This window comes from Oncorhynchus gorbuscha, linkage group LG07, assembly GCF_021184085.1.
Source record: "Oncorhynchus gorbuscha isolate QuinsamMale2020 ecotype Even-year linkage group LG07, OgorEven_v1.0, whole genome shotgun sequence".
NCBI classification, from domain to species: domain Eukaryota; kingdom Metazoa; phylum Chordata; class Actinopteri; order Salmoniformes; family Salmonidae; genus Oncorhynchus; species Oncorhynchus gorbuscha.
In genome coordinates, this window is record NC_060179.1 from 88,497,993 (window position 1) to 88,524,056 (window position 26,064).

A 26,064-nucleotide genomic window follows, 5' to 3' on the forward strand; every position below is an offset into this window, starting at 1 on the left:
GAGAGAGAGAGAGAGAGAGAGAGACTTCAGCCAGTGAGAGAGAGAGAGACTTCAGCCAGTGAGAGAGAGAGAGAGAGAGAGAGAGAGACTTCAGCCAGTGAGAGAGAGAGAGAGAGAGACCATGATTATCATTGAGAGAGAGAGAGAGAGAGAGAGAGAGAGAGAGAGAGAGACTTCAGCCAGTGAGAGAGAGAGAGAGAGAGACGAGAGAGACTTCAGCCAGTGAGAGAGAGAGAGAGAGAGAGAGAGAGACTTCAGCCAGTGAGAGAGAGAGAGAGACCAGCCAGTGAGGTTTGGCCGGTAGCCAGTGAGAGAGAGAGAGAGAGAGAGAGAGAGAGAGAGACCAGCCAGTGAGGTTTGGCCGAGAGTCTAGAGAGAGAGACCCACGTGAGGTTTGGCCGGTAGTTCAGCCAGTGGGAGAGAGAGAGACCCACGTGAGGTTTGGCCGGTAGTCTAGAGAGAGAGACCCACGTGAGGTTTGGCCGGTAGTCTAGAGAGAGAGACCCACGTGAGGTTTGGCCGGTAGTCTAGAGAGAGAGAGACCCACGTGAGGTTTGGCCGGTAGTCTAGAGAGACCCACGTGTAATTCATCATATTGAATGACTTCAGCCAGTGGGAATAGAATGTCATTGAGGTTTGGCAGTCCTGTAATAGTGAAGATGAGGAAGCCCATCATTTGTCCTCAATTTGACAGAGCCATGTGAGACATGTGAATCTAATCCACTTCTCTGTCATCCTGTACAGTTTAGTGGCTGTGGTCACTGTGACCATAGAAACAGAATGACTAGAACAGACATCGCCTTTCACATTAAAGGGCAACTCCACCACTTCTCAACCTCCTGTCTCATTATCTCAGCACCAAACCAGAGTCTATATATGAACACAGGGTGGGATTAAGCATTTCAAAAACTGATTTTTCAAAACCAGCAACGGATTTCTAGTCCAAGGGAGGGTATTTCCTGTCTCTCCCCACGGTACTGCCAATCTCATGGTGTGTTTAACTTCTAGTCCAAGGTTTCCTGTCTCTCCCCACGGTACTGCCAATCTCATGGTGTGTTTAACTTCTTGTCCAAGGTTTCCTGTCTCTCCCCACGGTACTGCCAATCTCATGGTGTGTTTAACTTCTAGTCCAAGGGAGGGTATTTCCTGTCTCTCCCCACGGTACTGCCAATCTCATGGTGTGTTTAACTTCTAGTCCAAGGGAGGGTATTTCCTGTCTCTCCCCACGGTACTGCCAATCTCATGGTGTGTTTAACTTCTAGTCCAAGGGAGGGTATTTCCTGTCTCTCCCCACGGTACTGCCAATCTCATGGTGTGTTTAACTTCTAGTCCAAGGGAGGGTATTTCCTGTCTCTCCCCACAGTACTGCCAATCTCATGGTGTGTTTAACTTCTAGTCCAAGATTTCCTGTCTCTCCCCACGGTACTGCCAATCTCATGGTGTGTTTAACTTCTAGTCCAAGGTTTCCTGTCTCTCCCCACAGTACTGCCAATCTCATGGTGTGTTTAACTTCTAGTCCAAGGGAGGGTATTTCCTGTCTCTCCCCACGGTACTGCCAATCTCATGGTGTGTTTAACTTCTAGTCCAAGGGAGGGTATTTCCTGTCTCTCCCCAACTGCCAATCTCATGGTGTGTTTAACTTCTAGTCCAAGGTTTCCTGTCTCTCCCCACAGTACTGCCAATCTCATGGTGTGTTTAACTTCTAGTCCAAGGGAGGGTAACTTTCCAAGGTTTCCTGTCTCTCCCCACGGTACTGCCAATCTCATGGTGTGTTTAACTTCTAGTCCAAGGGAGGGTATTTCCTGTCTCTCCCCACGGTACTGCCAATCTCATGGTGTGTTTAACTTCTAGTCCAAGGGAGGGTATTTCCTGTCTCTCCCCACGGTACTGCCAATCTCATGGTGTGTTTAACTTCTAGTCCAAGGTTTCCTGTCTCTCCCCACGGTACTGCCAATCTCATGGTGTGTTTAACTTCTAGTCCAAGGTTTCCTGTCTCTCCCCACGGTACTGCCAATCTCATGGTGTGTTTAACTTTTTGCCGATGTCATCAGGTAGAGATTTTGAACTTCATATTTGTTTCCCTACAAAACATAGAAATGTTCCGTTTCTGTTGACACTGTTGGAGATAATGAGGTTGGAAAGTGGTGGAGTTTAACCTTTAACCTCCAGTGCTGGGCGGCCCTGTGTCCGAATTGAGTGTGCCTATGCGCGTACTCTCTAAATTCAGTGGTCTGAGACCTCTGGGTTATGGGCTAGAGGTTGGACACCTCCTCCATTCTAGTCATTCTATTTCTACTGCGTCTGTGATACACGTGTTCCTCAGTTGGTAGAGCATGGTGCTTGCAAACGTCAAGGGTCGTGGGTTCAATTCCGCAGGCGCAAACCACATGGGGGGGGAGATTATTGACGTGTGAGTAAGGTGCTTTGGATAAAAGCGTCTGTTCAATGGCAATATATTATAGTACTGAGACATCAGAGAGACTTTAGCCAGCGAGGGCTCCGAAAGACCTGCTGTCGACTTCTACATACAGATTTCTCCGTTTCTATAACTTTAATCTTTCCCGTCTCTTCTGTGTCTCTTCCGTCTGTCTTTCTCTCTCTCTCTCTCCGTACAGACAGGCCTATGAAAACTGCTGTGTTCTCGAGGCTCGTATCTGCTACGATGTGGCCAAGCTGATGTCGCTCAACTCAGAAAGGTAAGTCGTTTCTCTGCTTGACTGTGTCACTGTCTGTAGCAATACCATATAATATAGTAATATAATAATAATATAATATATAGGACTCAACTTGGATATAACCTGTTTTTTTTTGCATGGGCATTGTCATTTGAGGGATTCCACCATTTTAAAGTAGTCAACTTGGGTGGGGATTCCTATAGGTTGGGAACGGTCAGCCAATGATCAGATATTCTTTTGTTTTTCAAATTGGGTACTATGGTTTGTAAATGGCTTTAAGCCTTATCGCTGCCATCTAGTGGCCACAATATATAAATGACACAAGATTTGTTTCAGCACTTCAGCACTGCAAGTGGTGGTAAATCATCAATGGTAACGTTACACTTTTATAGACCAAAGAACAATACAAAAATGGACTACTTTAAAATGGAGATGCCCGTGCTGTGTCACCGACGCCATAATGGCACAGATTCAAAGATGAGACAATCTTGTGTATTTGGTCATGTGATATGATCATTGCGTGCTGTCATGTGACATGTGTTCTGTAAACAGGAAGAAGACCGCGCGTAGCAAGAAGTTCTTTACAGACCTACAGTCCAAGGAGCACATCCCCACCATGATCAACCCCAAACCTTGTGGTCATCTCTGCTGTTGCATCATCAAGGGCTGTGAGCAGGTGGGACGTCTCATGATATGTGTCCAACCCCTAGCCCATACCCCAGAGATCTGAGAGTCTATATGTGTCCAACCCCTAGCCCATACCCCAGAGATCTGAGAGTCTATATGTGTCCAACCCCTAGCCCATACCCCAGAGATCTGAGAGTCTATATGTGTCCAACCCCTAACCCATACCCCAGAGATCTGAGAGTCTATATGTGTCCAACCCCTAACCCATACCCCAGAGATCTGAGAGTCTATGTGTCCAACCCCTAGCCCATACCCCAGAGATCTGAGAGTCTATATGTGTCCAACCCCTAACCCATACCCCAGAGATCTGAGAGTCTATATGTGTCCAACCCCTAACCCATACCCCAGAGATCTGAGAGTCTATATGTGTCCAACCCCTAACCCATACCCCAGAGATCTGAGAGTCTATATGTGTCCAACCCCTAACCCATACCCCAGAGATCTGAGAGTCTATATGTGTCCAACCCCTAACCCATACCCCAGAGATCTGAGAGTCTATATGTGTCCAACCCCTAACCCATACCCCAGAGATCTGAGAGTCTATATGTGTCCAACCCCTAACCCATACCCCAGAGATCTGAGAGTCTATATGTGTCCAACCCCTAACCCATACCCCAGAGATCTGAGAGTCTATATGTGCCCAACCCCTGAGATCTGAGAGTCATATGTGTCCAACCCCTAACCCATACCCCCGAGATCTGAGACTTTATATGTGTCCAACCCCTAGCCCATACCCCAGAGATCTGAGAGTCTATATGTGTCCAACCCCTAACCCATACCCCCGAGATCTGAGACTTTATATGTGTCCAACCCCTAGCCCATACCCCAGAGATCTGAGAGTCTAGAACCCCTAGCCCATACCCCAGAGATCTGAGAGTCTATATGTCCAACCCCTAACCCATACCCCAGAGATCTGAGAGTCTATATGTGCCCAACCCCTACCCCATACCCCAGAGATCTGAGAGTCTATATGTGTCCAACCCCTAACCCATAACCCAGACGTCTAGGTGTCCAGCCCGTAACCCAGAGGTCTAGGTGTCCAGCCCGTAACCCAGAGGTCTAGGTGTCCAGCCCGTAACCCAGAGGTCTAGGTGTCCAGCCCGTAACCCAGAGGTCTAGGTGTCCAGCCCGTAACCCAGAGGTCTAGGTGTCCAGCCCGTAACCCAGAGGTCTAGGTGTCCAGCCCGTAACCCAGAGGTCTAGGTGTCCAGCCCGTAACCCAGAGGTCTAGGTGTCCAGCCCGTAACCCAGGTGTCCAGGTCTAGAGGTCTAGGTGTCCAGCCCGTAACCCAGAGGTCTAGGTGTCCAGCCCGTAACCCAGAGGTCTAGGTGTCCAGCCCGTAACCCAGAGGTCTAGGTGTCCAGCCCGTAACCCAGAGGTCTAGGTGTCCAGCCCGTAACCCAGAGGTCTAGGTGTCCAGCCCGTAACCCAGAGGTCTAGGTGTCCAGCCCGTAACCCAGAGGTCTAGGTGTCCAGCCCGTAACCCAGAGGTCTAGGTGTCCAGCCCGTAACCCAGAGGTCTAGGTGTCCAGCCCGTAACCCAGAGGTCTAGGTGTCCAGCCCGTAACCCAGAGGTCTAGGTGTCCAGCCCGTAACCCAGAGGTCTAGGTGTCCAGCCCGTAACCCAGAGGTCTAGGTGTCCAGCCCGTAACCCAGAGGTCTAGGTGTCCAGCCCGTAACCCAGAGGTCTAGGTGTCCAGCCCGTAACTCATATTCTACAGGAGGAGGCAGTGAGTTACTACACCAAGCTAGAAGCCCCCAAACTAACCGTCTCTATTCTACAGGAGGAGGCAGTGAGTTACTACACCAAGTGAGTTATTCTACAGGAGGAGGCAGTGAGTTACTACACCAAGCTAGAAGCCCCCAAACTAACTGTCTCTATTCTATAGGAGGAGGCAGTGAGTTACTACACCAAGCTGGAGTCCAAGCTGAAGGAGGAGTACAGGAAGGAGAAAGAGAAGGTCAACAGTAAACCGCTGGGAATGGCCTTCGTTACCTTCCAGAACGAAGCCATGACTGCCATGTAAGAGAGAGTGTTAGTGGGAATGGGAGTGTTAGTGGGAATGGGAGTGTTGGTGGGAATGGGAGTGTTGGTGGGAATGGGAGTGTTGGTGGGAATGGGAGTGTTGGTGGGAATGGGAGTGTTGGTGGGAATGGGAATGGGAGTGTTGGTGGGAATGGGAGTGTTGGTGGGAATGGGAGTGTTGGTGGGAATGGGAGTGTTGGTGGGAATGGGAGTGTTGGTGGGAATGGGAGTGTTGGTGGGAATGGGAGTGTTGGTGGGAATGGGAGTGTTAGTGGGAATGGGAGTGTTAGTGGGAATGGGAGTGTTAGTGGGAATGGGAGTGTTGGTGGGAATGGGAGTGTTGGTGGGAATGGGAGTGTTGGTGGGAATGGGAGTGTTGGTGGGAATGGGAGTGTTGGTGGGAATGGGAGTGTTGGTGGGAATGGGAGTGGTAGTGGGAATGGGAGTGGGAATGGGAATGGGAATGGTTAGTGGGAATGGTAGTGGGAGTGTTAGTGTTATTGGGAATTGCGTTTTGTTACCATTGATCAAGGCATCTTTGTAAATGTTTCCCTGTTCAGTATCCTGAAGGACTACAATGCGTGTAAGTGTCAGGGCTGCCACTGTCGGAGGGAACCCAGGTCTTCGTCCTTCAGCCAGCACCTTCACACATATTCCTGGACGGTCGGCTACGCACCAGACCCACAGAACGTCTACTGGTGAGAACACACAGAGGATGGGATCCTCCCAAATCATTCTGGTTCCTGGATCCTTTCACAGCAATATAAGGCTGCGTTGAGACAATGACTTATCAATGACCCAGGTCCAGCTCAGTTAAACCCTACCGTCGTCTTAATGCTTCAGTACATCTACATTATCCCAGGGGGGCGTTGGTAGACACAATGTAAGTAACCTCATTTATGGCCCTGAATGCCTCTGCTGATCCTACAGCTGTTGTCTGCAGTCATCATGTGCCTATGAACCAGAGTTATACTGTTAGCACTGAGGGGGTGTGTCCTAGTAGGAAGACCACTGAGGGGGTGTGTCCTAGTAGGAAGACCACTGAGGGGGTGTGTCCTAGTAGGAAGACCACTGAGGGGGTGTGTCCTAGTAGGAAGACCACTGAGGGGGTGTGTCCTAGTAGGAAGACCACTGAGGGGGTGTGTCCTAGTAGGAAGACCACTGAGGGGTGTGTCCTAGTAGGAAGACCACTGAGGGGTGTGTCCTAGTAGGAAGACCACTGAGGGGGTGTGTCCTAGTAGGAAGACCACTGAGGGGGTGTGTCCTAGTAGGAAGACCACTGAGGGGTGTGTCCTAGTAGGAAGACCACTGAGGGGGTGTGTCCTAGTAGGAAGACCACTGAGGGGTGTGTCCTAGTAGGAAGACCACTGAGGGGGTGTGTCCTAGTAGGAAGACCACTGAGGGGGTGTGTCCTAGTAGGAAGACCACTGAGGGGGTGTGTCCTAGTAGGAAGACCACTGAGGGGGTGTGTCCTAGTAGGAAGACCACTGAGGGGGTGTGTCCTAGTAGGAAGACCACTGAGGGGGTGTGTCCTAGTAGGAAGACCACTGAGGGGGTGTGTCCTAGTAGGAAGACCACTGAGGGGGTGTGTCCTAGTAGGAAGACCACTGAGGGGGTGTGTCCTAGTAGGAAGACCACTGAGGGGGTGTGTCCTAGTAGGAAGACCACTGAGGGGGTGTGTCCTAGTAGGAAGACCACATCTACTACTGAAAACAATCAAGCATCCCAGAAAAGTGCTAGAAATGGCCCACATTAACATATGTAGCTTAAACAAGGTTCATGAAGGCAATAACTTGCTTGTAACAGATGACATTCATTTGCTGATCTCTGAAACTCACTTAGATAATACCTTTGATACAGTGGTAGCAATACAAGGTTATAACATCCACAGAAAGGTAGAGAGATGTTGCCATTTATATTCCTGTGAAGCTTGGAGACGATCTCGTGTTAAATACTGTTGAAGTAATATGGCTACAGGTTCATCTGTATATAGCAGTCAGTATCTGGGTAACGTGTGAAATGCTTGATAATTTTTTATTTTATTTTACCTTTATTTAACTAGGCAAGTCAGTTAACAAATTCTTATTTTCAATGGCGGCCTAGGAACAGTGGGTTAACTGCCTGTTCAGGAGCAGAACAACAAATTTTGACCTTGTCAGCTCAGGGATTCGATCTTGCAACCTTCCGGTTACTAGACCAACGTTCTAACCACTAGGCTACCTGCCCCCACTCTAACCACTAGGCTACCTGCCATATGTAGCTCTAACCACTAGGCTACCCTGCCCCTCAATAACTCTAACCACTGGCTACCTTTGCCCCCCTCTAAACCACTAGGCTACCTGCCAGTGGTCTACAAGGTTATAAACCACAGAAAGGCTACCTGCCTCCTTATATTCTAACCACTTGGCTACCCTGCCCCTTAAATACTGTAACCAATAGGCTACCCTTCCTCTGTACACTCTAACCACTCTGGGCTACCCTGCCTCCTCTAATGCTTGAAACTTTTTATTTTATTTTACCTCCTTATTCTAACCACTAGGCTACCTGCAAATCTACAATCTAACCACTTAACTACCTGCCACCTCTACAAATCTAACCACTAGGCTACCTGCCACCTCTACAATCTAACCACTAGGCTACCTGCCACCTCTACAATCTAACCACTAGGCTACCTGCCACCTCTACAATCTAACCACTAGGCTACCTGCCACCTCTACAATCTAACCACTAGGCTACCTGCCACCTCTACACTCTAACCACTAGGCTACCTGCCTCCCCTCTAACCACTAGGCTACCTGCCACCTCTACACTCTAACCACTAGGCTACCTGCCACCTCTACACTCTAACCACTAGGCTACCCTGCCTCCTCTACACTCTAACCACTAGGCTACCTGCCACCTCTACACTCTAACCACTAGGCTACCTGCCACCTCTACACTCTAACCACTAGGCTACCCTGCCGCCTCTACACTCTAACCACTAGGCTACCCTGCCACCTCTACACTCTAACCACTAGGCTACCTGCCACCTCTACACTCTAACCACTAGGCTACCCTGCCACCTCTACAATCTAACCACTAGGCTACCCTGCCACCTCTACACTCTAACCACTAGGCTACCTGCCTCCCCCTCTAACCACTAGGCTACCTGCCACCTCTACACTCTAACCACTAGGCTACCTGCCACCTCTACACTCTAACCACTAGGCTACCCTGCCTCCTCTACACTCTAACCACTAGGCTACCTGCCACCTCTACACTCTAACCACTAGGCTACCTGCCTCCTCTACACTCTAACCACTAGGCTACCCTGCCCCTCTACACTCTAACCACTAGGCTACCCTGCCTCCTCTACACTCTAACCACTAGGCTACCCTGCCTCCTCTACACTCTAACCACTAGGCTCCCTGCCTCCTCTACACTCTAACCACTAGGCTACCTGCCACCTCTACAATCTAACCACTAGGCTACCTGCCACCTCTACAATCTAACCACTAGGCTACCTGCCACCTCTACAATCTAACCACTAGGCTACCTGCCACCTCTACAATCTAACCACTAGGCTACCTGCCACCTCTACAATCTAACCACTAGGCTACCTGCCACCTCTACAATCTAACCACTAGGCTACCTGCCACCTCTACACTCTAACCACTAGGCTACCTGCCTCCCCTCTAACCACTAGGCTACCTGCCACCTCTACACTCTAACCACTAGGCTACCTGCCACCTCTACACTCTAACCACTAGGCTACCATACCAACCACTACTACCTGCCACCTAACCACTACCTCTACCCTAACCACCTCCCTACACTCTAACCACTAGGCTACCTGCCACCTCTACACTCTAACCACTAGGCTACCTGCCACCTCTACACTCTAACCACTAGGCTACCCTGCCTCCTCTACACTCTAACCACTAGACTACCTACCACCTCTACACAATCTAACCACTAGGCTACCTGCCTCCCCAAATGGGTAATATATGTGGTGTCAACAGAAAGGTATATTTTCTGGGTGATTTAAATATTCATCAAGCCGCCCACTCTAGAGAAGCTTCAAACTGTAACCAGTGCCTTCAACCTGGCTCAGGTTATCAGCCAACCTACCAGGGTCGTTACAAACAGCACAGGAATGACATCATCAACATGTATTGGTCACATCTTTACTAATGCTGCAGACATCTGCTCTAAAGCCGTATCCAGATCCATAGGATGAAGTGATCAGTATATAATATCCATATCGAGGAAAACCACAGTTCCAAAGGATGGGCTGAATATAGTGTATAAGAGGTCAGGCTGGGCTGAATATAGTGTATAAGAGGTCAGGCTGGGCTGAATATAGTGTATAAGAGGTCAGGCTGGGCTGAATATAGTGTATAAGAGGTCAGGCTGGGCTGAATATAGTGTATAAGAGGTCAGGCTGGGCTGAATATAGTGTATAAGAGGTCAGGCTGGGCTGAATATAGTGTATAAGAGGTCAGGCTGGGCCGAATATAGTGTATAAGAGGTCAGGCTGGGCCGAATATAGTGTATAAGAGGTCAGGCTGGGCCGAATATAGTGTATAAGAGGTCAGGCTGGGCCGAATATAGTGTATAAGAGGTCAGGCTGGGCCGAATATAGTGTATAAGAGGTCAGGCTGGGCCGAATATAGTGTATAAGAGGTCAGGCTGGGCCGAATATAGTGTATAAGAGGTCAGGCTGGGCCGAATATAGTGTATAAGAGGTCAGGCTGGGCCGAATATAGTGTATAAGAGGTCAGGCTGGGCCGAATATAGTGTATAAGAGGTCAGGCTGGGCCGAATATAGTGTATAAGAGGTCAGGCTGGGCCGAATATAGTGTATAAGAGGTCAGGCTGGGCCGAATATAGTGTATAAGAGGTCAGGCTGGGCCGAATATAGTGTATAAGAGGTCAGGCTGGGCCTAATATAGTGTATAAGAGGTCATACAGTAAGTTTTGTAGTGATTCCTATGTTGATGATGTAAAGCATGCCAGATGCCAACCAGACGCTGCTGGTCTGTGGTGTGTAATGAGAACCAACCAGACGCTGCTGTTCTGTGGTGAGTAATGAGGAGCAGCCAGACGCTGCTGGTCTGTGGTGAGTAATGAGGAGCAGCCAGACGCTGCTTGTCTGTGGTGTGTGTAATGAGGAGCAACCAGACGCTGCTGGTCTGTGGTGAGTAATGAGGAGCAGCCAGACGCTGCTGGTCCGTGGTGTCATTGAAAATAAGAATTTGTTCTTAACTGACTTGCCTAGTAAAATAGGTAAAATAAAATATAAGGTATCACATGATAGCAACGAACGCTGACACGACACATCCAAGTATATCTGAAATGTATTTTTAAAAGACAAGCATTGTAGTTTTGAATACCGTAAAGTGAGTGTAGAAGAGGTTGTCTATCGTTAATGACAAGCCACCAGGGTCTGACAATCTGGATGGTAAATTACTGAGGATGAGAGCACACAATATTGCCACTCCTATTTGCCATATTGTCAATTTAAGCCTACGAGAAAGTGTGTTCCCTCAGGTCTGGAGGGAAGCTAAAGTCATTATGCTACCTAAGAATAGTAAAGCCCCCTTTACTGGCTCAAATAGCCGACCAATCAGCCTGTTACCAATTCTTAGTAAACTTCTGGGAGAAAAATTGATGTTTGACCAGATATGGTTATTTCACAGTAAACAAATTGACAACAGACTTTCAGCACACTTATAGAGAAGGACATTCAACAAGCACAGCACTTACACACATGACTGATGATTGGCTGAGAGAAATGCATGATAGAAATATTTTCACGCCTACTTTATTAGACTTTAATGTGGCTTTAGACATTATCGCTTATAGTCTGCTGCTGGAAAAACATATGTGTTATGGCTTTACACCCTCTGCTATATTGTGGATAGAGAGTGACCTGTCTAACAGAACACAGAGGGTGTTATGGCTTTACACCCCCTGCTATACTATGGATAAAGAGTTACCCGTCTAACAGACCACAGAGGGTGTTCTTTAATGGAAGCCTCTCCAACATAATCCAGTTAGAATCTGGAATTCCCCAGGGCAGCTGTCTAGGCCCCTTACTTTTTTCAATCTTTACTAACGACATGCCACTGGCTTTCAGTAAAGCCAGTGTGTCTATGTATGCAGATGACTCAACACTATACACGTCAGCTACCACAGCGACTGAAATGACTGCAACACTTAAACAAAGAGCTGCAGTTGGTTTCGTAATGGGTGGCAAGGATTAAGTTAGTCCTAAATATTTTAAAAGCTGTTTTTGGGACAAATCATTCACTAAACCCTAAACCTCAACAAATTGTGTAATGAATAATGTGGACATTGAGCAAATTGAGGTGACTAAAACTGCATGGAGTAACCCTGGATTGTAAACTGTCCTGGTCTAAACATATCGATACAACAGTAGCTAAGATGGGGAGAAGTCTGTCCATAATAAAGCGCTGCTCTGCCTTCTTAATAGCACTATCTACACGGCAGGTTCTACAGGTCCTAGTTTTGTTGCACCTGGACTACTGTTCAGTCGTGTGGTCAGGTGCCAGAGGGGGACTTAGGAAAATTGCAATCGGCTCAGAACAGGGCAGCACGGCTGGCCCTTGGATGTACACAGGTCCCATGACTGGAACTCATCCACGCAGTAAAATTTGATTCAAAAAACAGATACAAATACACCCTATTGAACATCGGGGATAGAGACACAAACACAGGCCCAGACCCATGCATACACACACTAGACACACGTACACATGGATTTTATATTGTAGCTTAGTGGTGGAGTGGCCTGTATAGTAATGTTTTAAAATTCTATAACTGCCTTCATTTTGCTGCAACCCAGGAAGAGTAGCTGCTGCCTTGGCAGGAACTTTTTTATTTTTTAAAATTTTATTTCACCTTTATTTAGGCTAGTTGAGAACAGGTTCTCATTTGCAACTGCGACCTGGCCAAGATAAAGCATAGCAGTGTGAACAGACAACACAGAGTTACACATGGAGTAAATAATTAACAAGTCAGTAACACAGAGAAAAAAGGGGAGTCTATATACAATGTGTGCAAAAGGCATGAGGAGGTAGGCGAATAATTACAATATTGCAGATTAACACTGGAGTGATAAATGATCAGATGATCATGTACAGGTAGAGATATTGGTGTGCAAAAGAGCAGAAAAGTAAATAAATAAAAACTGTGGGGATGAGGTAGGTGAAAATGGGTGGGCTATTTACCAATAGATTATGTACAGCTGCTGCTCAGATAGCAGATGTTTGAAGTTGGTGAGGGAGATAAGTCTCCAACTTCAGCGATTTTTGCAATTCGTTCCAGTCACAGGCAGCAGAGTACTGGAACGAAAGGCAGCCAAATGAGGTGTTGGCTTTAGGGATGATCAGTGAGATACACCTGCTGGAGCACGTGCTACGGATGGGTGTTGCCATCGTGACCAGTGAGCTGAGATAAGGCGGAGCTTTGCCTAGCATGGACTTGTAGATGACCTGGAGCCAGTGGGTCTGGCGGCGAATATGTAGCGAGGGCCAGCCGACTAGAGCATACAAGTCGCAGTGGTGGGTGGTATAAGGTGCTTTAGTGACAAAACGGATGGCACTGTGATAAACTGCATCCAGTTTGCTGAGTAGAGTGTTGGAAGCAATTTTGTAGATGACATCGCCGAAGTCGAGGATCGGTAGGATAGTCAGTTTTACGAGGGTATGTTTGGCAGCATGAGTGAGGGTTGCTTTGTTGCGGAATAGAAAGCCGATTCTTGATTTGATTATCGATTGGAGATGTTTGATATGGGTCTGGAAGGAGAGTTTGCAGTCTAGCCAGACACCTAGGTACTTATAGGTGTCCACATATCCAAGGTCGGAACCATCCAGTGTGGTGATGCTAGTCGGGCATGCGGGTGCAGGCAGCGATCGGTTGAAAAGCATGCATTTGGTTTTACTAGCGTTTAAGAACTAATGGGGATCCATAATAAACCCCAGGAAGAGTAGCTGCTGCCTTGACAGGAACTAATGGGGATCCATAATAAACCCCAGGAAGAGTAGCTGCTGCCTTGGCAGGAACTAATGGGGATCCATAATAAACCCCAGGAAGAGTAGCTGCTGCCTTGGCAGGAACTAATGGAGATCCATAATAAACCCCAGGAAGAGTAGCTGCTGCCTTGGCAGGAACTAATGGAGATCCATAACAAATGCAGATAACAGCACAGATTATTGTACTCAGTTTCCTCTATGGGGAGTTCAGTGTGTAATGATGTCACCACCAGACTGTGGACTGTGTAATGATGTCACCACCAGACTGTGGACTGTGTAATGATGTCACCACCAGACTGTGGAGTGTGTAATGATGTCACCACCAGACTGTGGAGTGTGCAATGATGTCACCACCAGACTGTGGACTGTGTAATGATGTCACCACCGGACTGCGGAGTGTGTCATGATGTCACCACCAGACTGTGGACTGTGTAATGATGTCACCACCAGACTGTGGAGTGTGTCATGATGTCACCACCAGACTGTGGAGTGTGTCATGATGTCACCACCAGACTGTGGAGTGTGTCATGATGTCACCACCAGACTGTGGAGTGTGTAATGATGTCACCACCAGACTGTGGAGTGTGTAATGATGTCACCACCAGACTGTGGAGTGTGTAATGATGTCACCACCAGACTGTGGACTGTGTAATGATGTCACCACCAGATTGTGGACTGTGTAATGATGTCACCACCAGACTGTGGACTGTGTAATGATGTCACCACCAGACTGTGGAGTGTGTAATGATGTCACCACCAGACTGTGGAGTGTGTAATGATGTCACCACCAGACTGTGTAATGATGTCACCACCAGACTGTGTAATGATGTCACCACCAGACTGTGTAATGATGTCACCACCAGACTGTGTAATGATGTCACCACCAGACTGTGTAATGATGTCACCACCAGACTGTGGAGTGTGTAATGATGTCACCACCAGACTGTGGAGTGTGTAATGATGTCACCACCGGACTGTGGAGTGTGTAATGATGTCACCACCAGACTGTGGACTGTGATGTCAATGATGTCACTACCAGACTGTGGAGTGTGTAATGATGTCACCACCAGACTGTGTAATGATGTCACCACCAGACTGTGGAGTGTGTAATGATGTCACCACCAGACTGTGGAGTGTGTAATGATGTCACCACCAGACTGTGGAGTGTGTAATGATGTCACCACCAGACTGTGGAGTGTGTAATGATGTCACCACCAGACTGTGTAATGATGTCACTACCAGACTGTGGAGTGTGTAATGATGTCACTACCAGACTGTGGAGTGTGTAATAATGTCACCACCAGACTGTGGAGTGTGTAATGATGTCACTACCAGACTGTGGAGTGTGTAATGATGTCACTACCAGACTGTGGAGTGTGTAATGATGTCACTACCAGACTGTGGAGTGTGTAATGATGTCACCACCAGACTGTGTAATGATGTCACCACCAGACTGTGTAATGATGTCACTACCAGACTGTGGAGTGTGTAATGATGTCACTACCAGACTGTGGACTGTGTTCTGGTTGGAACAGCTCTTAACTCAGTGAGTGTGTCAGGATGACATCACCTATGCCAGATGTTAATAGTTTACCCGTGGGAATCTATTTGACTTTGATACATGTAGAGAATAACTCTAAGAGCTAAGGGGTAATTCAATTTCCATCCACTTTAGAGCAACCGTCTCGCTCTCCCCTCTCGATGATTATCTAACTGCTGAGTGCCGGTATCAAGTTACCTCACAGGCTGAGGCGGTAATCTGGCACCATCACCAGGTGGCAGTCCTGAATGTATGTGAAGTATTGTTGGGCGATATATCACATTTAATATGATTTTCCAAAGGCCTTTATTGGAAGAATGGTTTTAGTTTTTAGGTTTTATGTCCGTTTGTTCTCGTGTTGTCGTTTTGGGTCTCGTCTCCCTTTGTCTTAATGTGCTGCGTGCTTCTTCCCATTTTATGTCCGTTTGTTCTCGTGTTGTCGTTTTGGGTCTAGTCTCCCTTTGTCTTTATGTGCTGCGTGCTTCTTCCCATTTACACCAGAGATCTGTTTATTACCGCGCAGAAAGTATTCAGACCCCTTGACTTGTTTCCACATTTTGTTAGGTTACAGCATTATTCTAAGATTTATTAAATAAAAACAATTTCTCGTCAATCTACACAATATCCCTTAATGTCAAAGTGAAAACAGGTTTTTAGACATTTTTGCAAATGTATACAAAAATTCAATACAGAAATACATTATTTACATAAGTATTCAGACTCTTTGCAATGAGACTCGATATTGAGGTCAGGTGCTTCCTGTTTCCATTGATCATCCTTGAGAAGTTTCTACAACTTGATTGGAGTCCACCTGTGGTAAATTCAATTGATCGGACATGATTTGGAAAGGCACACACCGGTCTATACAAGGTCCCACAGTTGACAGTGCATGTCAGAGCAAAAACCAAGCCACGAGGTCAAAGGAATTGTCCATAGAGCTCCGAGACTGGATTGAGTCGAGGCACAGATCTGGGGAAGTGTACCAAAACATTTCTGCAGCATTGAAGGTCCCCAAGAACACAGTGACCTCCATCATTTTTAAATGTAAGAAGTTTGTAATCACCAAGACTCTTCCTAGAGCTGGCCGCCCTGCCAAACTGAGCAATCGAGGGAGAAGGGCCGTGGTCAGGGAGGTGACCAAGAACCCGATGGTCACTCTGACAGAGCTCCAGAATTCCTCTGTGGAGATGGGAGAGCCCTCCAGAAGGAAACTCCACCAATCAGGCCTTCATGGTAGAGTGGCCACTCCTCCGTAAAAGGTGCATGACAACCCAATCTAACGTCTCTGGAGAGACCTGAAAATGACTGTGCAGCAACGCTCCCCATCCAACCTGACAGAGCTTGAGAGGATCTGCAGAGAAGAATGGGACAAACTCCCCAAATACAGGTGTGCCAAACTTGTAGCGTCATACCCAAGAAGACTTGAGACTGTAATTTCTGCCAAAGGCTTCAACAAAGTACTGAGTAAAGGTTCTGAATACTTATGTAAAATTGTGATTTTTTAAAATATTTTTTTATATAACTTTGCAGCCCACCTATATAACTTGTTATGTGTTGATTGATGAAAAAAAAAATATATAATACAGTTTAGAATAATGCTGTAATTTAGAACAAAATGTGGAAAAAGTCAAGTGGTCTGAATAGTTTCCTAAATGCACTGTATGACGAGATGCTCATGTGTCCACCATGGGAGTTGTTGGAAAAGCATTCCAGGTGACTACGTCATGAAGCTGGTTGACAGAATGCCAAGAGTGTGCAAAGCTGTCATCAAGGCAAAGTGTGGCTACTTTGAAGAATCTCAAATATAAAATATTTGTTTCACACTTTTTTGGTTTCTACATGATTCCATATGTGCTATTTCATAGTTTTGATGTTGGGGTGTAGAAAATAGTTTTAAAAAAGAATGAAAAACCCTTGAATGAGCAGGTGTGTCTTAAGTTTTGAATGGTAGATGTGGTCAGATGTTACTATGGATACTGAAGTATAATCACAAGCATTTCATAAGTGTCAAAGGCTTTTATTGACAATTACATGAAGTTGGTGCAAAGAGTCAATATTTGCAGTGTTGACCCTTCTTTTTCAAGACCTCTCTAATCCGCCCTGGCACGCTGTCAATTAACTCCTGGGACACATCCTGACTGATGGCATGCTGTCAATTAACTCCTGGGACACATCCTGACTGATGGCATGCTGTCAATTAACTCCTGGGACACATCCTGACTGATGGCATGCTGTCAATTAACTCCTGGGACACATCCTGACTGATGGCATGCTGTCAATTAACTCCTGATGGCATGCTGTCAATGGGACACATCCTGACTGATGGCATGCTGTCAATTAACTCCTGGGACACATCCTGACTGATGGCATGCTGTCAATTAACTCCTGGGACACATCCTGACTGATGGCATGCTGTCAATTAACTCCTGGGACACATCCTGACTGATGGCATGCTGTCAATTAACTCCTGGGACACATCCTGACTGATGGCATGCTGTCAATTAACTCCTGGGACACATCCTGACTGATGGCATGCTGTCAATTAACTCCTGGGACACATCCTGACTGATGGCATGCTGTCAATTAACTCCTGGGACACATCCTGACTGATGGCATGCTGTCAATTAACTCCTGGGACACATCCTGACTGATGGCATGCTGTCAATTAACTCCTGGGACACATCCTGACTGATGGCATGCTGTCAATTAACTCCTGGGACACATCCTGACTGATGGCATGCTGTCAATTAACTCCTGGACCACTGATGGCAGCCCATTCTATTCTTGCATAATCAGAATTTGTGAGGTGCTGTTTGTCCCACCCGCCTCTTGAGGATTGACCATAACTTCTCCATTAGATTAAGGTCTGGGGAGTTTCCTGGCCATGGACCCAAAATATTTATCTTTTGTTCCCTGTGCCACTTAGTTATCACTTTTGCCTTTTGGCAAGGTGCTCCATCATGCTGGAAAAGGCATTGTTCGTCATCAAAGGAGAAGTGGCTCTCTGAGGATGAGTTGGTACCATTCTTTATTCATGGCTGTGTTCTTAGGCAAAATTGTGAGTGAGCCCACTCCCTTGGCTGAGAAGCAACCCAACACATGAATGTTCTCAGGATGCTTTACTGTTGGCATGACACAGGACTGATGGTAGCGCTCACCTTGTCTTCTCCGGACAAGCTTTTTTCCGGATGCCTCAAACAATCGGAAAGGGGATTCATCAGAGAAAATTACTTTTCCCCAATCCTCAGCAGTCCAATCCCTGTACCTTTTGCAGAATATCAGTCTGTCCCTGATAGTTTTCCTGGAGAGAAGTGGCTTCTTTGCTGCCCTTCTTGACACCAGGCCATCCTCCAAAAGTCTTCGCCTCACTGTGCGTGCAGATGCACTCACACCTGCCTGCTGCCATTCCTGAGCAAGCTCTGTACTGGTGGTGCCCCGATCCCGCAGCTGAATTAACTTTAGGAGACGGTCCTGACGCTTGCTGGACTTTTTTGGGCACCCTGAAGCCTTCTTCACAACAATTGAACCGCTCTCCTTGAAGTTCTTGATGAGCCGATATGTGGTTGATTTAGGTGCAATCTTACTGGCAGCAATATCCTTGTCTGTGAAGCCCTTTTTGTGCAAAGCAATGACGGCACGTGTTTCCTTGCAGGTAACCATGGTTGACAGAGGAAGAACAATGATTCCAAGCACCACCTTCCTTTTGAAGCTTCCAGTCTGTTATTGGAACTCAATCAGCATGACAGAGTGATCTCCAGCCTTGTCCTCATCAACACTCACACCTGTGTTAACGAGAGAATCACGAGAGAATCACTGACATGTCAGCTGGTCCTTTTGTGGCAGGGCTGAAATGCAGTGGAAATGTTTTTGGGGAATCAGTTAATTGCATGGCAAAGAGGGACTTTCAATTAATTCCAATTCCTCTGATCACTCTTTATAACATTCTGGAGTACATGCAAATTGCCATCATACAAACTGAGGCAGCAGACTTTGAAAATTAATATTTGTGTCATTCTCAAAACATTTGGTCACGACTGTATACTTCTCCAACTATTAAGATCGCAGTATTTGGAGAGATACGTTTCTCTGCCTCCACAAAGCCCAGGAATGATATTCTGACACTATTGTATAGTTCACTGTCATCTAAATGCACTGTGTCAGCTAGAACAACATCTTCACCTAGCTGTCAATACACTGTGTCAGCCAGAACAACATCTAACATCTTCACCTAGCTGTCAATACACTGTGTCAGCCAGAACAACATCTAACATCTTCACCTAGCTGTCAATACACTGTGTCAGCTAGAACAACATCTTCACCTAGCTGTCAATACACTGTGTCAGCCAGAACAACATCTAACATCTTCACCTAGCTGTCAATACACTGTGTCAGCTAGAACAACATCTTCACCTAGCTGTCAATACACTGTGTCAGCCAGAACAACATCTTCACCTAGCTGTCAATACACTGTGTCAGCCAGAACAACATCTTCACCTAGCTGTCAATACACTGTGTCAGCTAGAACAACATCTTCACCTAGCTGTCAATACACTGTGTCAGCCAGAACATCATCTTCACCTAGCTGTCAATACACTGTGTCAGCTAGAACATCATCTTCACCTAGCTGTCCTACAACATAAGAAGAACACATTGGTCTTGTGTCAGTGGATTTGTCTGTTATTATGGAGTTATTTAGTCTTTTACCATTTTTTACATGTTTGTGAATGAATGCCTGCATTTTGGGATTGTCAACTTTTTCCGGAGGTATGTTGGCGCTTGCAAAAGCCAGATCCTGTATATTTTTACATTTTATTTCCATAGTGAAATGAAAATAGCTACTTTTTTTTGTTCGGAAATAGACTACATTTTTGTAGATAAAAAGCCTATTATTCCCATATAATGTTGATAAGACCATGAATAAGTGAAAGGTGTATGTTGATAATGTCCCGGGGCTAACAGTTTGATGCATTAGGCTGAAGCGTTGGCTGCTGGTGAGCGTAAGTGTTGGCAAACATGTTCATTTTAAGTCGGTCCACATGGTTGGGAATTTATTTGAGACTAATTGGATAATTCAATTAGATGGGCAACTGGAGGCCTGCAGCCCCTCCTTTTGTAGACCTGGGAACCAATCACAGCTGGAGGCCTGCAGCCCCTCCTTTTGTAGACCTGGGGACCAATCACAGCTGGAGGCCTGCAGCCCCTCCTTTTGTAGACCTGGGAACCAATTACAACTGGAGGCCTGCAGCCCCTCCTTTTGGAGACCTGGGAACCAATTACAACTGGAGGCCTGCAGCCCCTCCTTTTGTAGACCTGGGGACCAATCACAGCTGGAGGCCTGCAGCCCCTCCTTTTGTAGACCTGGGGACCAATCACAGCTGGAGGCCTGCAGCCCCTCCTTTTGTAGACCTGGGAACCAATTACAACTGGAGGCCTGCAGCCCCTCCTTTTGTAGACCTGGGAACCAATCACAGCTGGAGGCCTGCAGCCCCTCCTTTTGTAGACCTGGGAACCAATCACAGCTGGAGGCCTGCAGCCCCTCCTTTTGTAGACCTGGGAACCAATCACAGCTGGAGGCCTGCAGCCCCTCCTTTTGTAGACCTGGGAACCAATCACAGCTGGAGGCCTGCAGCCCCTAATTTTGTAGACCTGGGGACCAATCACAGCTGGAGGCCTGCAGCCCCTCCTTTTGTAGACCTGGGGACCAATCACAGCTGGAGCCTGCAGCCCCTAATTTTGTAGACCTGGGGACCAATCACAGCTGGAGGCCTGCAGTCCCTCCTTTTGTAGACCTGGTGACCAATCACAGCTGGAGGCCTGCAGCCCCTCCTTTTGTAGACCTGGGGACCAATCACAGCTGGAGGCCTGCAGCCCCTCCTTTTGTAGACCTGGGAACCAATCACAGCTGGAGGCCTGCAGCCCCTAATTTTGTAGACCTGGGGACCAATCACAGCTGGAGGCCTGCAGTCCCTCCTTTTGTAGACCTGGTGACCAATCACAGCTGGAGGCCTGCAGCCCCTCCTTTTGTAGACCTGGGGACCAATCACAGCTGGAGGCCTGCAGTCCCTCCTTTTGTAGACCTGGTGACCAATCACAGCTGGAGGCCTGCAGCCCCTCCTTTTGTAGACCTGGGGACCAATCACAGCTGGAGGCCTGCAGTCCCTCCTTTTGTAGACCTGGTGACCAATCACAGCTGGAGGCCTGCAGCCCCTCCTTTTGTAGACCTGGGGACCAATCACAGCTGGAGGCCTGCAGTCCCTCCTTTTGTAGACCTGGGGACCAATCACAGTTGGAGGCCTGCAGCCCCTCCTTTTGTAGACCTGGGGACCAATCACAGCTGGAGGCCTGCAGTCCCTCCTTTTGTAGACCTGGGGACCAATCACAGCTGGAGGCCTAATCGGTTATCTTATTAAAAACAGCAAATATTTCCCTCAACTCTATGGTAAAATGTGTATAATTGCAGGAAATTAACGTCATTTAAAAAATCTTTGCTGTCATGACGGAGGCCACTTAAATGTTTTCTTGCTGGGGGGGGGTGGGTAATGGATGTGGTTCAGTGATTATGGTATTAATTGACAGAAGGTGCTGAGAAGGTGATTTTTTAGTCTCTTGAGGTCGAATGATGGAAATGCAGGGTATTAAAACCAACTTAAACACCTGGCCCAATCGAATACCCTGGCCCAACCAAAATACCTGGCCCAACCAAACCCAACCAAAAAACCTGGCCCAACCAATACACCTGGCCCAATCAAACACCCTGGCCCAACCAAACCCAACCAAACACCTGGCCTAACCAAACACCTGGCCCAACCAAACCCAAACAAAACACCTGGCCCAACCAAACCTAACCAAACACCTGGCCCAACCAAACCCAGCCAAACACCTGGCCCAACCAAACACCTGGCCCAACCAAACCCAAACAAAACACCTGGCCCAACCAAACCTAACCAAACACCTGGCCCAACCAAACCCAGCCAAACACCTGGCCCAACCAAACCCAGCCAAACACCTGGCCCAACCAAACCCAGCCAAACACCTGGCCCAACCAAACCCAGCCAAACACCTGGCCCAACCAATCCCAGCCATACACCTGGCCCAACCAAACCCAGCCAAACACATGGCCCAACCAAACCCAGCCAAACACCTGGCCCAACCAAACCCAGCCAAACACCTGGCCCAACCAATCCCAGCCATACACCTGGCCCAACCAAACCTAACCAAAACACCTGGCCCAACCAATACATCTGGCCCAACCAAACCCAGCCAAACACCTGGCCCAACCAAACCCAGCCAAACACCTGGCCCAACCAATCCCAGCCATACACCTGGCCCAACCAAACCCAGCCAAACACCTGGCCCAACCAAACCCAGCCAAACACCTGGCCCAACCAAACCCAGCCAAACACCTGGCCCAACCAAACCCGGCCAAACACCTGGCCCAACCAAACCCAGCCATACACCTGGCCCAACCAAACCCGGCCAAACACCTGGCCCAACCAAACCCAGCCAAACACCTGGCCCAACAAACCCGACAGCAAACACCTGGCCCAATTGAACCCAGCCATTCACCTGGCCCAACCAAACCCAGCCATACACCTGGCCTTCAACCAAACCCAGCCATACACCTGGCCCAACCAAACCCAGCCATACACTCCACCATGGCCAAGTTCAACCAAACCCAGCCATACACCTGGCCCAACCAAACCCAGCCATACACCTGGCCCAACCAAACCCAGCCATACACCTGGCCCAACCAAACCCAGCCATACACCTGGCCCAACCAAACCCAGCCAAACACCTGGCCCAACCAAACCCAGCCAAACACCTGGCCCAACCAAACCCAGCCATACACCTGGCCCAACCAAACCCAGCCATACACCTGGCCCAACCAAACCCAGCCATACACCTGGCCCAACCAAACCCAACCAAACACCTGGCCCAACCAAACCCAGCCATACACCTGGCCCAACATACAGACAGCAAAGTTATATTCTATTCTTGGATTGATTGATTGACCTGTCCTCTTCATGTTTCTCCCAGGGAGCATCTGTCAGTCGGAGGGTTCCCCTGGTGGCTGAGATGCTTCATCATCAACTGTATCCTCTTCCTCCTCCTCTTCTTCCTCACAACCCCCGCCATCATCATCTCCACCATGGACAAGTTCAACGTCACCAAGCCTGTCGAGTACCTCAACGTGAGTCACCTTTGACCTCTCTTAGTGAAGCTCAGGAGGTCGACCATAAGACGGCGTCCCAAATGGCACCCTATTCCTTATTTTGGCACCCTATTCCCTATTTTGGCACCCTATTCCCTATTATGGCACCCTATTCCCTATTTTGGCACCCTATTCCCTATTTATAGCACCCTATTCCCTATTTATAGCACCCTATTCCCTATTTTGGCACCCTATTCCCTATTTAGTGCACTATATAAAGAAATAAAGTCCTATTTGGGAGGCAGCCTCAGTTTGACCCTTTTCAAGCCACACTGTACTGCACTGGCCTGGTTACACAACCACTGTGCTGGAACTATCAGAGCCAGCAGACTACAGTTTGATTGACACTATAGTGGGAAAAGGCCATTCATCTGTGTACTATTCCTAACCTTAACTGTTCACCTTTATCTTCAATTTTTCCCTCCTCCCCTTCTACCTCTCCTTCTCTTCTCCTCCTCCTCTTACTTCCTCTCCATCTTCTTCCTCCTCACTCCTCCCTCTTCCTCTCCTCCTCCAGAACCCCATCGTGACTCAGTTCTTCCCCACCCTGCTGCTGTGGGCCTTCTCCGCCCTGCTACCCACCATCGTGTACTACTCTGCCTTCTTCGAGGCCCACTGGACACGGTACCACTCACACACACACTGGACATGGTACCACTCACACACACACTGGACACGGTACCACTCACACTGGACATGGTACCACTCACACACACACTGGACACGGTACCACTCACACACACACTGGACACGGTACCACTCACACACACACTGGACATGGTACCACTCACACACACACTGGACACGGTACCACTCACACACACACTGGACACGGTACCACTCACACACACACTGGACACGGTACCACTCACACACACACTGGACACGGTACCACTCACACTGGACACGGTACCACTCATACTGGACACGGTACCACTCATACTGGACACGGTACCACTCACACACACACTGGACACGGTACCACTCACACTGGACACGGTACCACTCACACACACACTGGACACGGTACCACTCACACACACACTGGACACGGTACCACTCACACACACACTGGACACGGTACCACTCACACACACACTGGACACGGTACCACTCACACACACACTGGACACGGTACCACTCACACTGGACACGGTACCACACACACTGGACACGGTACCACTCACACACACACTGGACACGGTACCACTCACACTGGACACGGTACCACTCACACTGGACACGGTACCACTCATACTGGACACGGTACCACTCATACTGGACACGGTACCACACACACTGGACACGGTACCACTCACACTGGACACGGTACCACACACACTGGACACGGTACCACTCATACTGGACACGGTACCACTCATACTGGACACGGTACCACACACACTGGACACGGTACCACTCACACTGGACACGGTACCACTCACACTGGACACGGTACCACTCACACACACACTGGACACGGTACCACTCACACACACACTGGACACGGTACCACTCACACACACACTGGACACGGTACCACTCACACTGGACACGGTACCACTCATACTGGACACGGTACCATTCACACACACACAGTAAATGTTGATCTTTTCTACTGTGTATCTGGTCCCAGATCTGTTTGTCACTATGTAGGGGTTGGCAAAATCAGCACAAACTGATCTGGGACCTGGCTAACCTACTTAGACCGGATAGCTCTTGTATTCTGTATTTGCCAATGTGTAATGTGGATAATGTTGATTTTTTTCCATGTATTCTAATTAGGTCTGGAGAGAACAGGACCACAATGCATAAATGTTACACCTTCCTCATCTTCATGGTCTTACTGCTGCCCTCTCTAGGACTCAGCAGGTACTACACGTCTTCATTATTGTCCATGAACATTTTTAAATTGGGATATCAATTTGATTGGAGGTGCACAACACACTCCCCCGCAACACACTCCCCCGCAACACACTCCCCCGCAACACACTCCCCCGCATCACACTCCCCCGCATCACACTCCCCCGCATCACACTCCCCCGCATCACACTCCCCCGCAACACACTCCCCCGCAACACACTCCCCCGCAACACACTCCCCCGCAACACACTCCCCCACAACACACTCCCCCACATCTCGTCATGATCCGTCCAGCCGTTACCGAGAACCCCCATAACAGATTTTTGGACAGGGTCGTTAGCATTAGGTTTGTCAGACAAAGTGTTTTGCCCTAACCTTGCTTAAAGACGTCGTATTAAAACGAAGCTACAGAGTCCGAGGCTACAGAGTCCGAGGCTACAGAGTCCGAGGCTACAGAGTCCGAGGCTACAGAGTCCGTAATGTGACATTTAGATCCATTTGGACTGAATAAGTTTGTAGGTGCAGCAGTTTTTATTAAATGTATAATTAATAATCAGACACATTTCCCTCCATTAAGTACCAACCCTGTGTTACCTTTTTATACTGTATATACAGTGGGGCAAAAAAAAGTATTTAGTCAGCCACCAATTGTGCAAGTTTTCCCACTTAGAAAGATGAGGCCTGTAATTTTCATCATAGGTACACTTCAACTATGAGAAAACAAAATGGAAAAAAAAATCCAGAAAATCACATTGTAGGATTTTTAATTAATTTATTTGCAAATTATGGTGGAAAATAAGTTTTTGGTCAATAACAAAAGTTTATCTCAATACTTTGTTATATATCCTTTGTTGGCAATGACAGAGGTCAAACGTTTTCTGTAAGTCTTCACAAGGTTTTCAACAACACGGACTTTCAACTCCCTCCAAAGATTTTCTATGGGGTTGAGATCTGGAGACTGGCTAGGCCACTCCAGGACCTTGAAATGCTTCTTACGAAGCCACTCCTTCGTTGCCCGGGC

General features: G+C 47.9%; 1 pseudogene; it reads left to right on the forward strand.

Annotated features, from left to right (window-relative positions):
- The window catches only part of LOC124040459, a 112,176-nt pseudogene that overhangs the window by 60,031 nt on the left and 26,081 nt on the right, over window positions 1–26,064 (forward strand).